Source organism: Eriocheir sinensis, unplaced genomic scaffold (genome assembly GCF_024679095.1).
Source record: "Eriocheir sinensis breed Jianghai 21 unplaced genomic scaffold, ASM2467909v1 Scaffold807, whole genome shotgun sequence".
NCBI lineage: Eukaryota > Metazoa > Arthropoda > Malacostraca > Decapoda > Varunidae > Eriocheir > Eriocheir sinensis.
The window spans coordinates 25,708-42,402 of NW_026112173.1; the positions used below are offsets into that span (position 1 = coordinate 25,708).

The 16,695-nt window shown below is 41.2% G+C and overlaps 1 long non-coding RNA gene across 4 annotated transcripts; it reads left to right on the top strand.

Moving 5' to 3' along the window:
* Positions 1-1,184: 1,184 nt before the first annotated feature.
* Positions 1,185-10,708, top strand: LOC126994501 (uncharacterized). Of its 4 annotated transcripts, XR_007749216.1 has the most exons (6): positions 1,203-1,674; positions 2,259-2,422; positions 3,433-3,660; positions 4,131-4,282; positions 9,414-9,525; positions 9,869-10,702. It is a non-coding gene; the product is annotated as an uncharacterized LOC126994501 (long non-coding RNA). The 4 variants fall into 4 exon arrangements; XR_007749215.1 differs by having other exon boundaries at positions 1,185-1,674; positions 3,433-4,282; positions 9,869-10,708; XR_007749217.1 differs by lacking the exon at positions 9,414-9,525 and having other exon boundaries at positions 1,188-1,674; positions 3,433-4,282; positions 9,869-10,707.
* Positions 10,709-16,695: the final 5,987 nt, after the last annotated feature.

Below are 16,695 nucleotides of genomic sequence, written 5' to 3' on the forward strand. Positions count from 1 at the left end.
GCCATTCAAGATGTACGAGATAACTATAAATATCTTGGGATCAGGGTGTATTCCTCCCTAAGGTTTCACTTGCATGTGAGAGAAATCACTGGCAAGGCTGGAGGCATTGGTTACTGTATTTTAAAGGGTACCCTTTGCTGATTTCATGAAGGCAGTTTTCATCTCTCATATTCACCCTATCTTGGACTTTGCCTCTGTGGTTTGGTTCACTGTTTATACAGGTGACATGACCCAGGCTTTTAGAAAATGTTCAGAGGAGATGGACCAAGAAAATTGCCGGTTTTCACGATCTACCATATAGTGAACGTCTCGCTAGATTGAGTCTTGACTCCATTAAAGGAAGGTTGATCAGAGCTGATCCTATTATGGTGTTCAACATTCTGAAAGGGTTTTGTCCTAATCTAGGTCACCTCTTTGCTAAAAATCACAACAGACAAGCTTTTTGTGCCTCGTTACAACACTGATGTTCGAGCTCATGTCTTCTCAGTGCGGGTCATTAGCATTTGGAATAATTTACCAGAATCAGTTGTCTTGGTGAATTCTATTAATGCTTTTAAACAGCATCTCGACACTTCTTTTGGTCAAATTTTGTGTGATTTTCATTGACTTTGGGTTGTTGAGTATGACTTTGAATTGTAAAATTGTGTCCTGTGCTGTGCTGTGTCTCCACTCTGGATTGCCAACCTGACTGCATTGTCTTGCCACTTGCTCAAGAGTGTTATGGCAGTGGTTTGTGTGGTCTTGGTGATGCCACATTAGCCAACCATCAGATCATCTAAAGGACAATCTACTTGCTGTCTTGGTTGTAGGCGTCACCTGATTCTAGATGGGGTTCTCCCATCTAGGTAAGAAATGTAGGTAAGAAACCACAATAATGAAACCACCTCCAGAACATTTCCCTGGGCTACACCACTCATAACATCTGTCCAGTCAAAACTACACCATTCTTCTATACTCAGTAAGGTCATATATATATATATATATATATATATATATATATATATATATATATATATATATATATATATATATATATATATATATATATATATATATATATATATATATATATATATATATATATATATATATATATATATATATATATATATATATATATATATATACACACTATATACGATACCATAAGTAATACTGCCTCTAGAACATTACCCTGGGCTGCACCACTCATAACATCTGTCCAGTCAAAAACTGCACTATATTCAGTAAGATCATAAATATATACCACAAATAATGAGACTAAAACATTGCCCTGGGGTACTCCACTTGTCTTTCCCATAAAAAATTGTAACATTCACTTGTACTGTCTGCTTGATAGGTCTCAAATAAAGGAACAAGACTTCAGACCAAAGCCAGATTGGTGAGGATCATTGTGCTGGAACATCATCATCTTTTCATAGACGCCTGCTCCTAGGAGCTGCCACCAGGGGACGGCCACGGCAGAAGAGTTTCCAACTGTAACGCATCACAGCAATGCTAGGGATGCTAACACAGGCCTCCCCACAGAGTAGCAGAGGGCGGCGTGCGGCCCTGCATTGCATCAAATCAGCTGCCCCATCACGGCCATGCCCACGCCCGTCATTCTGGGCCAAGGAGAACCTCGGGTGGCAGGCAGCACAGCGGGGGAGGCGGCGGTGCCAGGCCAGGAGGAATGTAAGGGGGAGGAGGAGGAGAGGTGTATTTTGGGATATCTGTTGCCTTGTCTCTCTGTCCCTCCACTTGTATGATCTTCTACAGTATCTCAGCTTCTTTCTAGTTTTCTCATTGCTTTAGCTTTCCTTCTTGTGGTCTGCAGTGTGTGTGGGCTGCTGGAGTGGAAGCTCACAGTGTCAGCCTTCCTCCCTTTCTGCCTGATTTGTCTCTCATAATAATAACTGTAATAAGAAGGAAAAGGAGGAGGAAGGGGAGCTCAAGTTGGCTTGTAACACTTTTTGCTTCAGCTCTTGGAAATCAAACTAAACTAAACCATTTGTTTTACCACTATATGTTTACTATAAATAGTACATTCAAACCTCTGCAAAGTTGTGGTCAATTACTTGGTGTTCCTCTCACAACCCACGCCACAACTGGGCCACAATATTTGCTGATGTGTAGACTGACTGACATCTTGCAGGCTTTTAAGTTTAAATGTTCAAATAATACATGACATTATATCTCATGAAATCTTTATATAACATATGACATAATATAGCCCAAGAATTTATGTACGTATATACTGCATGAAATTACGTCTGCAGTTGGCGATGACATTTACCATCTGGCGAGGGAGCAGCCGTGGGTGGTGGCAGCAACTCATCGAGCGGCGTGGAGGAGGGAGCCGCCAGGGTGGACCACGCCTACAGCCTGCACGTCACCGCCCGCCATGCACTAAGGGCTGTGGGCGTGCATGACCGCCAACCAAGTAAGGGACATGTTTTTAAACGTATCCTATTTTTGTGCATATGTCCATTTTCCTTGTCCTTGTATATCATTGTGTGTTCTCATCCTGTCCCTGTGTGCCCTGAAGTAAATTCCTTCTGTCCCTGTAAATACTTCTAGTCATAAGAACATTAGGAGTCTGCAAGGGACCGCCACTGTGTGTCTCTGGGTATCCTCCCACACACACACACACACACACACACACACACACACATTGCAATCCATCTGTGTAGATTATGAATACGAATGATTTAGCTGAAATGAACAATGAAGAATAAAAATGTATACAAATATTTGGCCCATGAACAACTGTGCTCAACTGTAAAAAAACAAAAATAGATGATAAAACTCTGGAAAATATTGAAAAACGAGGAAATTAACAGCCAGCCTATCTTCCAGCCTCTCATTCTTCTTACCGTTGTCAGAGCAGCGTCCAGCAGGCTTTTATGTTGATGCATTCACTATTCCTTTTCCCTCCTCCTCTCTCTCTTCTCTTTCTCTTCCTGTCTCCCCTTCTCCTTTTCCTTTCCTCTTCTTCTTCCTTTCCCCTCCTCCTCTTTTCTTCCTATCCCCTTCTCTTCCTCCTTTTCTTCCTCTTCAAAGCATATATATTAGGTAAGGAGTTGGAGGAGGAGATAGAGAGAGAAAGAGAAGGAGAAGAAGTAGGAGGGGGCAGGAAGAGAAGGAGGAGCAGGGGATAGGAAGAGAAAGAGATGTAGGAAGAGGAAGAGGGGGAGGGTGTTTGTAGTGCGAGCCAGTCCTTCAAAACCATTCTGTCCTAAATGTTGGCCCTGAAACATTGGTGTGTGCTCATTCTCTTTTCCTTGGTGAGAGCAGCGTCCAGCAGGCTTTTTTGTCGCTGCTAATGTGATTTTTGTCCATTAAGCTGCCTCCCTTGCTGTTGAAAGAAGCTTGTAGCGACTGCACTCTTCCCTCTGTACGTGCATTGTCTCCTATAGTAATGCCTTGATGAATGCTGCTTTCCCATTTCAGAGACTCAGCCCAGAGGAAGAGCCAGGCCAGCACCACCACAGGGACAGAGGACGATGAGGAGAGTGTTCCAACGCTGCTCCAACTCAAGGTTCATAGGCCACACGCTGAGCCCTGCCAAGATGTCCTGCCAGGTGGTCGGCCTCCACCCCTACACCTCCCACTGGTTCCTCCTGCTGCCCCACTAAAAGGATGTGCCAAGTATGCCCTCCAGCCTGCAGTCCTTGGATGGTGAGTGCAGTAACGTGCCCCCATGCCTCACCCACCCTTGCCTTCATGTCACCTGGCAATGCAACTCTGCCTCAGACTCCAGTAATTTATGTTCACCCACCCTGCTGCCAGCATTTGTTAGGATATAGGAACACACCAATGCTTTTTTATTCCCCTTTCTCCTCCTCCTCCTCCTTTAGATAGTCTATTTCAGAGAGACACCAACACAATAACACGCAGCAACGGTATGAAGTTGAAGGGAAACTGATGTAACACATTGGTGCGCAAAAGTTTTTTCAATAATAGAGTCGTCGATCACTGGAATAGACTCCCACCGTCAGTAGTTAGCGCACAGAGTATCAATAGCTTCAAGTCTTCATTGGATAAGTACTTCAGGGATATAAGATTATACTGACCCTTCTTCGCATGTTTTCAGACAGATTGCAGCAAGACCTCAACCTAAATCCATATTATTCTCTCCCACAACCTAGATTGCAAGTAGCGTAAGTTAACAAAAGAGTAAAGCAACAGTTAATGTCCGCATGACAGATGGAGTGAGGTGTGGGTGCAGTAAGGTGACAGGTTACTGGTGCGTGCCTAGTACCGCCAGTAAAACGAGGATCAAGCCTCCACCTCACCCATCGTGAGTATTAGGGGGGATTCTGGGGCTGTCCTGTGTAGGCCACTTGGCCTCTTCAAGTCTGCCTGTGTTTCTATGTTCTTATGTTCTTATGTAATGAAGTCATTTTCCCCCACAGCTTAGGTTACCAGTAGTGTAAGTTAAGGGTAGTAATTTCCTCTTATTTCTCTCTTTACTGTAAAATTTCCATGTCCCTTTCTTCCTTAAAGGTACATGGTGTTCTCTTCTAACTATTTCCTGCACGTTGCCGGAGGGAGAGGTGGGTGGGAAGGAGCCTTCATCTTTTCTGTCCTGTTCTACCACACGTAGATTACTAGTAGTAGCGGTAGTAAACAGACACCTCGCCATAGACCGATAGGTCTTCTAGTGTCTGTTCTTCCTCTGTAGTCCTCCTCCTCTTCCCCCTCCTCCTCCTGTTTTACTACTCTCCATTATCAATCAGTCAGCCAGCACCAAGCTTAACAAGGACAAAAGGCATATTTAAATGCATTTTTACCATGATAAAAAAGTATAAAAATATAGTGGAAAATTACAGAGTTGGCAATGATTAAATCAAATTGATTTAATCAAATGATTAAATCATTGATTTTTTTTACTAAAAAATCATGATTTTTTTTTTTTTAACTAAAAGTCTTCCATAAGTTAAATGATGTGCTCCAAAGATGGTAAAGTAAAACAACCTATTCATATGTATTGATTCATTTATTCTCTTCGAGGTATATACCCCCCCCCCAAAAAAAAAAAAAAATAAATAAATAAATAAATAATCCTACATTGTTATATCCTCTTGCTCTAATGTTGCCAACTTGCCATATGTTTTTTACTTGGTAAAAAATCGGGCGCCTTCTAAGCATCAAAACTATTCCAAGGGTGTCAGGCCTATCAAAACGCCAAAAAGACTATCTTTTCCCAGCATCCAAAAAGCTGTATCTTATCAAGTTATAAAAAAGCTTACACTGCCTGGATGTTATCAAATCATCAAAAACACTAGATGGCTTCAAAGCATCAAAAATGGATAAAATCAAATCAATGCATCCAAAACTTCATATATTTCCAAAATGTCAAAAACATCTTCAGATCTTAGCAAAACATCGACACATTATGTTCAGGTCCAGCAGATGAAGCGCGAGGCAGCACAACAAGATACATATCAATATCAGTCTTTATTTCAAGTGACTTTTTTTTACAATAAATAACCTAAGAACCATAAAATTGAGTGTCATTCTTCCCTCTGAAGACTGGGGGTTGCAATTAATCAGCAGCGTTCAAAACTAGAAATGAAGCAGCAGTATTTCATATCTTGCTGAGTGAATATTTCTAATCACTCCTGCACCTGGCCCCTGCAGATAGGACATGGATACCTCATGGTTTCTGTGACGCTGTTGCAGCCTACACAGACCTGTGCATTATTGCAAGGCCTGAAGCAGATCCTTCTCTCTAGGGGTGCCAGACACACAGCGCAGGGACAATGATTCTGTTGCTGAGAAGGTTGATTTTCTTAGTCAACAGCAGCTTCATCAGCATCATCTGAATCGTATCTGTCTCGAGTGTGGGCCGCCTCTAGAAACTAAAGGTGCCTGTCCATCGTGTGGCCCACAGCTGAGATAAACTGCATATGAATATACTGTCCATTTCCATGGTGGATCTTACCCCGGATAATGGAGTAGTTGGCTGGCATCTTATTGATAGATGGCACTTTACATTTCTGTTAATTCCTCAGGCTGAAGTGCTCCTGGTGCTACAAGGTACAGACCCCGTTCTGATCTGTCAAGGGTATGACTGAGGCTTTCATTGATATTGCCTCGTGACCCCGAACAGAGTATCACTTGTTAGTTCAAGAATTTGGTTCCCAAGTTAGTCTCGATCATACTGTGTCACACCACTTTACTCGTTGATGTAGAAACATTTGCATTAATGGTAGTTGTGATGGTGAACCATTGTCAGGTAGTTGTGATGGTGTACCATTGTCAGGTAGTTGTGATGGTGTACCATTGTCAGGTAGTTGTGATGGTGTACCATTGTCAGGTAGTTGCGATGGTGTACCATTGTCAGGTAGTTGTGATGGTGTACCATTGTCAGGTAGTTGTGATGGTGTACCATTGTCAGGTAGTTGTGATGGTGTACCATTGTCAGGTAGTTGTGATGGTGTACCATTGTGAAAGTCGTAATACCCCATAGTGTCATCATGGACTAGACTTTTGATGCTTTGATAACTTTGATTTTTTTTATGCTCTGATGACTTTTAACAATTTGATGCTTTGATAACATCTGGATTTATTGATATATTGATGCCTTCTCATTTTTGATGCATTGAAATGATATGAACTTGTTGCTACACTGATGGGATAAGGGTAAAAAGCTGTTTTTGACAAAATGGAAACATTGGAAAATTTGATGGATTTAGTTTTTTGCTGATTTGATGAAATGACAGGACCAGTTTTTGACACATTGATGCTCCCCCCAAAATCCTCCTCCTTTAGTCTTTACTAACTTGGCAGGCAATGTATCATAATAATAACCAAGGTTAGCAACCAAACAGTAACAGAAGTAGATATTCTTCTCTGTGGTAATAATATAATATTCTGTCATGAAAATGACAACTTCAGGCAACTCTGTCTGTCCTAAACCTGCTCCTGTACCAACTACAAACAAGTATTGAACAAGTATGTATCTGGATCCTTGACTGTGCTCAGACTTACAGGCCCTAAACTTAAACTTAAAGTAACCTATGGAAACTTTCAAATCACTCACCAGGATATATATTTATAAAAAAAATAATAATAATAAAAAAATCTGAAAATTAAAAAAAAAAAAATCAATGATTTTTTGATTTCTTTGATTTAAAAAAAAAAAAAAATCACCAACCCTGGAAAATTATTCTAGCTACTCCTTCTCCTCTACCCCCCAACACCCCACTGCATTAGAAAGCTGGACAGCATAACGATAGGCTTGATCAAGGTCATTCATTATGTTTGAGTGCCTGCAGTGGCCGGCCCTCACTACCAGTGCATGATGGATGAGTGGAACAGAACTGGCAGCCATGAGGTGGGTGTCATAATGAGACTCCTTCAGGAAAACTAGAATTAATCCTTGGCAGAGAGGACTGGTGCCATTACTTACTAGAACTATCAACAGTGGTGTTCCACAGGGCTCTGTCCTATCACCCACTCTGTTCCTGTTATTCATCAATGATCTTTCCATAACAAACTGTCCTGTCCACTCATACGCTGATGGCTCAACTCTGCATTATTCAACTTCTTTCAACAGAAGACCCTCTCAACAGGAATTACATGACTCCAGGCTGGAGGCTGCAGAACGCTTAACCTCAGACCTTGCTATCATTTCTGATTGGGATAAGAGGAACCTTGTGTCCTTCAATGCCTCAAAAACTCAATTTCTCCGCCTATCAACTCGACACAATCTTCCAAACACCTCTCCCATATTCATCAATAACACTCAGCTGTCACCTTCTTCAACACTAAATATCCTCGGTCTATCCTTAACTAAAAATCTCAACTCGAAACTTCACATCTCTCTCACTAAATCAGCTTCCTCAAGGTTGGGCGTTCTGTACAGTCTCCGCCAGTTCTTCTTCCCCGCACAGATGCTTTCCATATATAAGAGTCTTGTCCGCCCTCGTATGGAGTATGCATCTCACGTGTGGGGGGGCTCCACTCACACAGCTCTTCTGGACAGAGTGGAGGCTAAGGCTCTTCGTCTCATCAGCTCTCCTCCTCTTGTTGATAGTCTTTTACCTCTTAAATTCCGCCGCCATGTTTCAACTCTTTCTATCTTCTATCGAAATTTTCATGCTGACTGCTCTTCTAAACTTGCTAACTGCATGCCTCCCCCCCTCCCACAGCCACGCTGCACACGACTTTCTACTCAAGCTCGTCCCTATACTGTCCAAACCCTTTATGCAAGAGTTAACCAGTATCTCCATTCTTTCATCCCCTTCACTGGTAAACTCTGTAACAGCCTTCCTTCGTCTGTATTTCCTCCTGCCTATGACTTGACTTCTTTCAAGAAGAGAGTATCAAGACACTTCTCCACCCGAAATTGACCTCTCTATTGGCCACTCTAGACTTATTGCTGTATGAGCGGAACAGTTATTTTTTTTTTTTACATCTTTTTGTTGCCCTTGAGTTGCTCTCTGTGCTGTAAATAAAATAAAAAATAGAAGACCATTAAATTATGAGAGTAAACTTATTTGCCCGGTTAATATTGATAGAAAATAATAGAATACAAAAAATGGAGAATATATATAGTAAAGTCACAACCATAAGTATTGTATGGCCACGGGGACGCTCACATAACTCACGACTCATGTAACTCTTAGAATGGGAAGGGCAGCTACATGGAGGCTTACCCAAGTTGACCGTATGGGGTGCAGTCAGCGGGTGAGTGAAGAGACGCACCTTAAACATGCTCCTTGTTAGCAGTGGTGACTAGCTGTCAGCAAGCATGCAGGCAGGCCGTCACTGTTTTGCCACCCTCAGAATATACTGCAAGTGTTTGTGACAAGTATAATTATGGCTTGGCCAAAGACATAGTTGCCCCCTTTGTGTTACATGACTGTTGGTAATATTCCTTACAGTGTCTTGCCACCCTCAGAATATACTGCAAGTGTTTGTGACAAGTATAATTATGGCTTGGCCAAAGACATAGTTGCCCCCTTTGTGTTACATGACTGTTGGTAATATTCCTCACAGTGTCTTGCCACCCTCAGAATATACTGCAAGTGTTTGTGACAAGTATAATTATGGCTTGGCCAAAGACATAGCTGCCCCCTTTGTGTTACATGGCTGTTGGTAATATTCCTCACAGTGTCTTGCCACCCTCAGAATGTGCTGCAAGTGTTTGTGGTTTAACTCTCTATCCTCTCCAAGGGAAATGGAGTACTCTAATGATGGTGATTATTACTGATGTCACTGCTTAACTTGTGTGTGTGTGTGTGTGTGTGTAACCAATATACATTTTTTGCTCTGCCAGTCACTAGGATTATCTTAGGTTGAATTTCTCATGTTGAAAGTCCGACATCATGTGTAACCAAGCCTAAAACGATTATCTGATCTAGAACTCCTCACATGAAAAGTCCAGCATGATGTGTAAGTCTGTGGCGCGCACCTTTCAGACCCTCCGCGTGCCGTGGATTAAGGCCAACCTTAACGTGTGCATATCTGGTGAGCTCTGGGACCACCCTGCCCTCCCTCACCCACAGGGATGAGCTTATCAAGGAGTGGGCGGTAAGGAGCCAGGCCTCACGTTGCCTCTCTTCCTGCCAAAGAGATAACAGGCTGAGGGTGCTGGAGAAAGTGCTCCTACTCCTCCTTATGCAGTGCTTTTGTTATGTCACTGATTGATGTACTTTGTCTGCCCTTGGATAGGTAAAGAATCATTTAGATATGCAGCATTGCTGGCCTGCTTTTAATGAAGGCTGTTTTCATGCCTCTCTCTAGGCTCAGGGGATGAGTTCACTGATGATAAAGAATTAAATAAAAGCTCAGAAGTGTTAGAGGAAGGTAGCTGGTGAAGATGCAGCTCTCCAACAGCCCAACATAACTGCCACTTTTATCCTCCTCCCTGCAGAAACCCTCCACACTCTGACCTGTGTGTTGGCCCGCCATGTGTACGCCCTCGGCCTCAGCAGTCTGCCGCTGGAGCGCGTCGGTGAACGGCGACTCGTCAGGAGGGGCTTCACCAAGCGCTCCGGCCTGGATGTTAGTGCTGAGTGTTGCCTCCCAGATAGTGAAGTCGGTTAGTCTGAATTGGTCTTAGAAATCACTACGTTTACCTCAGTTTACTAAGGAGGAAATTACACTGAAATCTAGGCGTCCGGATTCTGATGTGCAGGGATTTGTAAGGGATGTGAGTGCCTGAGTGTTGCTGTTGGTGTCGTGGAAGTCCAGGAGTCTGAATTGGTCTGAAAAATCCCAGTAAAATTTATTTTTGCTAACGGGGATTTTTTAAGCTGAAATATAGTTCGCTCGTTTGCGACAACGTCGTCATAACTCAAAAATAGCAATTTTTCACGAGAGCCATTTTAAAGAATGAAAACACTCTCAATATTGTGAATAGTCCCAAAGGACCATAGCTGGAACATTTTTTGAAACATCAAACAGTCCTTTAAAGTTTATAGAAATTGAAATAGTTATACCTCTCTAATCGAACCTTTATTTAAACTTTTATAATGTTTTTTTTTAATATGACGTTCTTCATAAAAAAATAGTAGACCTCTCATGTACTATTTTGTTTTGTGCCATTATTGAAAGGAAAATAATCACCAATATGCTACTTAATTATGTATTGTTCATTGCTTATTACTTTGACAAGATTGATGATAATACATTTTCTTTTTATGAAAATGATAGATACTTCCTAATAAATTAAAGATATTGACTGTAACACAAAAAAAAAAAAAAAAAAAACATTGTTATGAACATAATAGATTCCTCCTAATTATATATATTTTGTTCATATATATATATATATATATATATATATATATATATATATATATATATACACATATATATATATATATATACACATATATATATATACATCCACATGAACATAATAGATTCTTCCTAATTATCATTTTTTTTTAAATAAAAAAAATCCTTATGAACCTAATTGATTCTTCCTAATTATAATTTATTTCAAATATGCCTAAGGAATTACTCCGAATTAGACAACTCCAAAATTTTCAAATAAATGAAAGATGGACTGTATAATAAAAAAAAAAACATAAAATAAACATCTATTTAATATTCCATTCAAATGATATGTTCCTAATTAATTAGCATACAACAAAACTTAATATCGTAATAGGCATACTAAATTTGTATTTTAACTCATTTCATTAAGATTGATTTCATTTACAGGTTTTCATAAAATTTATGATGGCATCGAGGAATCAGATTTTTATTACAAAGGTCCATCAAGTCTTTTTTCTTGTTAGCAGGCAATGTCAGTTTGCTGGAGTAACATGGCAATAACTCATTAATGGAGGTGGCTTTATTTGAGTTTTTCAAAATTTGAAGCTCCTTATAGTCTGAACCATAGGAATGTTTACAAAAAACTGACAGTGGTGATTGCTTTTCAAATTTCATTACTTTAACATCAGAGAGTTGAAGAGTCTTGCAATTGATAGGTCCCATTTCAGTGGCTAGAGACTTGATGTTCAAGAAATCTTTGTAACAAAGCTCTTTTACTATGAAAGGCTGTCCTTTCTTTCTAGCAGTTCGCATTGCCGTTACGTAAGTTTCCGGCACATAAATGGGTCCACTTTTTAAAATTCTCTTTACTTCTCTTTCAATTAGGGAATGGGCAGTCACCCTCATTTTGGGTATGCCCTTTTATTAGAAACTTGTGTGTTATTGAAGTTATATTTGGTAAGTTGTTTACTGCATAAAGGTAAAGTGCCATCATAAACTTATTTTTCTGTTGGCCAGAACAGTTATCTGAGTAAAAAATTATGTCAGTTTCTCCTGCCTCACACAAGGTTTTAATGTAATCGAGAACACAGGTCCCAATTTCATTAACCCCACGTTGGCCATTAGTTTCATTCCAGACATAGCAATTACATGAGTTTGTTTTAGCATTGTAAATAGTAAAATTTAAAACATTCAGCTTTGACTTGTAATAAAAAACTGAAATGTCCCCTTTTGGTATCTGCATTACAGCCTGAAGGTCATAAACAGCAACAACTGCATCACTCTCAGTTTTATCTTTATGTTTTTCATTTCTTGACATGTCTTTTTCTTTGTGGTGATTTTCATAGCTTCCTTGAAGGCGCTCTTTCTCTTCATTCTCCGCATTATGATAAGATGAACAAACATCGCATTGGTCCTTTTTTGGAACAAAAAAAGAAATATTATACTCTGTGGTAAAAATGCGATAAAACAGAGTGTAATTGGCATAAGGTACCTTTTGTTGTTTGGACTTCTCAACATAATCGCGGTGAATTTCTGCAATTGTTTTAGAGCCGCATATGAATGTCCTACTTGATGTAGCTCTCGTATAGTGACTCTCTATCTGAGGGATAGACTCAATATGTGCCTTGACGCCTTTCCTAATTTCAGGATCAACAGTTACTTGATTACAATGTTGGCCTCTCTTATCAGGTTCCATAAGAACATTAGCAACTCTGCTTTGCTTTGCTAAAGCTGTTCTTATTGGCCGGTCATTGATATCAAGTTTTCCTTACCCTTTAATGCTGCTTCTAGCATAAGTTTTCCTCTACATGACATGGTACCTATTTAATCTGAAAAAAATATGATATTTATGAATACAATGTTTTGTTGCAACAATGTCACCAATGTAAATAATACACTAACTTTTTTAAGTTTTTCGCAAGATTTTCAAATAACAATGACATAATTTAAGTTAAACAAAAATGTGCTACTGTAATACGAGGTAATGTTTGTAACAATACTGTCATAACTCAAATACAACACCTATTATTCACAAGGTTTTTTTCCAATAATGACACATTTTGATTTAGGACGTAAAACATAGATCTGTTTGTTTTTACCAATAATGACACATTTTGAATAATGACGTAAAACACAGAGCTCTATGTTCGCAGACAAAACGTATTACATCAAAATAACACATTATTGCATGAAACATAATTCATAAGTTCAGTACTTACATTTTGCACTAACATAGATCTAAATCAAAATATGACACTCTAAATGACAGCGTGAGTGTAGTTACCCCAACGACGGTCACAGCACAACTGACATGTAACGGTCTTCACGCAAAGAAGTTGGTACATATTATGTTATGTCGTTAGGACATTTAGCTCCTCTAGCGGTCAATTTTTTAACTACAATTATGACACTTTTGCCAAAAAAATCTGCGTTTCAAGATGAATATGTCTATATGGATAACTCGAAAATCCATTTTTTTTAGTTATGACGTTGTTGTCGCAAACGAGCGAGTTGTCCAAATTCTGAAATGCAGGAAATTCATAAAAGTAACAAGTGCCAGAGTGCTGGTAGTGATTCAGTAACAGTCTGTCAGTACAAATTCCATTGCTCTGAAGAATCTTAATTTTATAACCTGAATTTACTGAGGTGGGAAGTTGTCAGCTGATGCAGGATTGCCCAAAGACACATCCTACCTACCATCCTGTCCTTCATCCCATCCTAAAACACATCCTAGCACCCTGTCCTTGAACCCATCCTAAAACACATCCTAGCACCCTGTCCTTGAACCCATCCTAAAACACATCCTAGCACCCTGTCCTTGAACCCATCCTAGCACCCTGTCCTTGAACCCATCCTAAAACACATCCTAGCACCCTGTCCTTCAACCCATCCTAAAAACCATCCTACCACCCTGTCCTTGAACCCATCCTAAAACACATCCTAGCACCCTGTCCTTGAACCCATCCTAAAACACATCCTAGCACTCTGCCCTTGAACCCATCCTAAAACACATCCTAGCACCCTGTCCTTGAACCCATCCTAAAACACATCCTAGCACCCTGTCCTTGAACCCATCCTAAAACACATCCTAGCACCCTGTCCTTGAACCCATCCTAGCACCCTGTCCTTGAACCCATCCTAAAACACATCCTAGCACCCTGTCCTTCAACCCATCCTAAAACACATCCTAGCACCCTGTCCTTGAACCCATCCTAAAACACATCCTAGCACCCTGTCCTTGAACCCATCCTAGCACCCTGTCCTTGAACCCATCCTAAAACACATCCTAGCACCCTGTCCTTGAACCCATCCTAGCACCCTGTCCTTGAACCCATCCTAAAACACATCCTAGCACCCTGTCCTTGAACCCATCCTAAAACACATCCTAGCACCCTGTCCTTGAACCCATCCTAAAACACATCCTAGCACCCTGTCCTTGAACCCATCCTAAAACACATCCTAGCACCCTGTCCTTGAACCCATCCTAAAACACATCCTAGCACCCTGTCCTTGAACCCATCCTAAAACACATCCTAGCACCCTGTCCTTCAACCCATCCTAAAACACATCCTAGCACCCTGTCCTTGAACCCATCCTAAAACACATCCTTGCACCCTGTCCTTGAACCCATCCTAAAACACATCCTAGCACCCTGTCCTTCAACCCATCCTAAAACACATCCTAGCACCCTGTCCTTGAACCCATCCTTTCCCTTTTGTCTCATCAACACCAGAGAGCAGTTCAGCATGCTCTCTAAAGACAGTTCCTCTCTCTTTTTACACCACACAACATTCACACAACACACACACCTTTCCCAAAATTCAAAATTTAAAATGGCGAAAAATTACAGAGCCTCGGGAGTCCCCGCCTGGGGGGGGGATACCATAAATTCCCCCAGGGAGGACTCCCCTTCTGGCTGCCGACTTGAGAGGCGTCCTGATAACTCCTAAAAACCTCCTCCTTATCAATTTCTGCAACATTCGTGGTCTTCGTTCTAATTTTCATTCTTTGGAACACCATTTCTCCTCCTCTAAACCTAACCTTCTCTTCCTCACCGAAACACAGGTTTCTGAGGCTACTGACAGTTATCTCTACTCTATTCCCTCCTACTATCTCTATCCTAAATTTCAATTCAAAGCTGGATGTTGTGCCAACGTGCGCAACGACATCACTTGCTCTCATGCCCACGACCTTCACTCCCGAATTTTCTACCATCTGGCTAAGACTTCATTGTCATTCTATTACTAAATACATCTGTGCTGTTTATCTCTCACCTAACTCTACTAACTATGTAAAATTCTTTGACTATTTGAACTCAAAAGTGGAGCACATCTTGACCCACTCTCCCTTCGCTGAAATCTCCATCTTGGGAGATTTCAATGTTCACCACCAGCTTTGGCTTTCATCCTCTTTCACTGACCAGCCAGGTGAACAAGCCTACAACTTTGCTCTCCTCAATGACCTTGAGCAGTTGGTTCAGCACCCTACTCGTATTCCTGACCATCTTGGAGACAGGCCTAACATTCTACACTAAGAAGACCTCTTCCTTACCTCTAATCCTTCTGCATACTCTGTCAAACTGTTCTCTCCGTTGGGCTCCTCCTCCTTATTTCTGTATCCTGTCCTATCGCTCCTGTACATCCTCTGGACCCACCGAAGAGGCAATGCTTCTGGCATTTTGCTTCAGCTCGGTGGGACGACCTGAGGATGTACTTTTCCGATTTCCCGTGGAATGATTACTGCTTCCAGGATAGAGACCCCTCTGTGTGTGCCCAGCACATCATGGAGGTGATTTTGTCTGGAATGGAGGCATACATTCCACGTTCTTTCTCTACTCCTCACGCTAAAAAGCCTTGGTTTAATCACGCTTGTTCTCGTGCTATAAAAGATAGAGAGGCAGCTCACAAAAGGTTCCAGAGCCTTCGAACACCCGCTAACTTTGACCTCTACATTTCAGCCCAGAATCGTGCCAAATCTATTCTCCGACTTACCAGAGCTTCTTTTATCAATAGAAAATGTCAACATCTTGCTTCTTCTAATTCTTCCCATGATTTCTGGCATCTAGCCAAAAATATCTCCTCCAATTTCACTTCTTCCTCTTCCTCCTCTCCTTAACCCTGACGGCAGCACTGCCGTCTCATCTGTCTCTAAGTCTGAACTCTTCGCTCAAACTTTCTGTAAGAACTCCACCTTGGACGATTCTGGGTATATTCCTCCTACTCATCCCCCCTCTGACTCCTTTATGCCTGCTATTAAAATTCTTCCAAATGATGTTTTCTATGCCCTCTCTGGCCTCAACTCTCAGAAGGCTTATGGACCTGATGGAGTGCCTCCTATTGTCCTTAAGAACTGTGCTTCCGTGTTGACACCCTGCCTGGTCAAACTCTTTCGTCTCTGCCTATCAACATCTACCTTTCCTTCCTGCTGGAAGTATGCCTTTGTACAGCCTGTGCCTAAGAAGGGTGACCGTTCCAATCCTTCAAACTACCGCCCTATAGCTTTACTTTCTTGTCTATCTAAAGCTTTTGAATCAATCCTTAACCGGAAGATTCAAAAGCACCTTTCCACTTCTAACCTTCTATCTGATCGCCAGTATCTAAGTTATTCCCAGAGACTGAAGGCTTTGGACTTGTACTCTGTCCATGGTCGGCTGCTACGACATGACATGGTAAAGTATTGGCAAATATTTCACAGTTTTTGTGCTATTGCCCCCGAGGATATGTTTGTCAGTCCACCTCTGGGCACCACAAGAGGCCGTCAGTATAAGGCTGCACACATAAGAACTGAATTAGAGATCCGCAAGAGGTTCTTCAACGTCAGAGGTATTTCGCTGTGGAACTCTCTTCCCCAGCATGTTGTTTCAGCTAATTCACTCTCGGCATTCAAAGCATCCCTTGCTGCTCATCTCGGTAACAGACTTTTTACATTTTAGTTTGTTCATTTACATATTATTAATTGATTATTTACTTTGCTGCA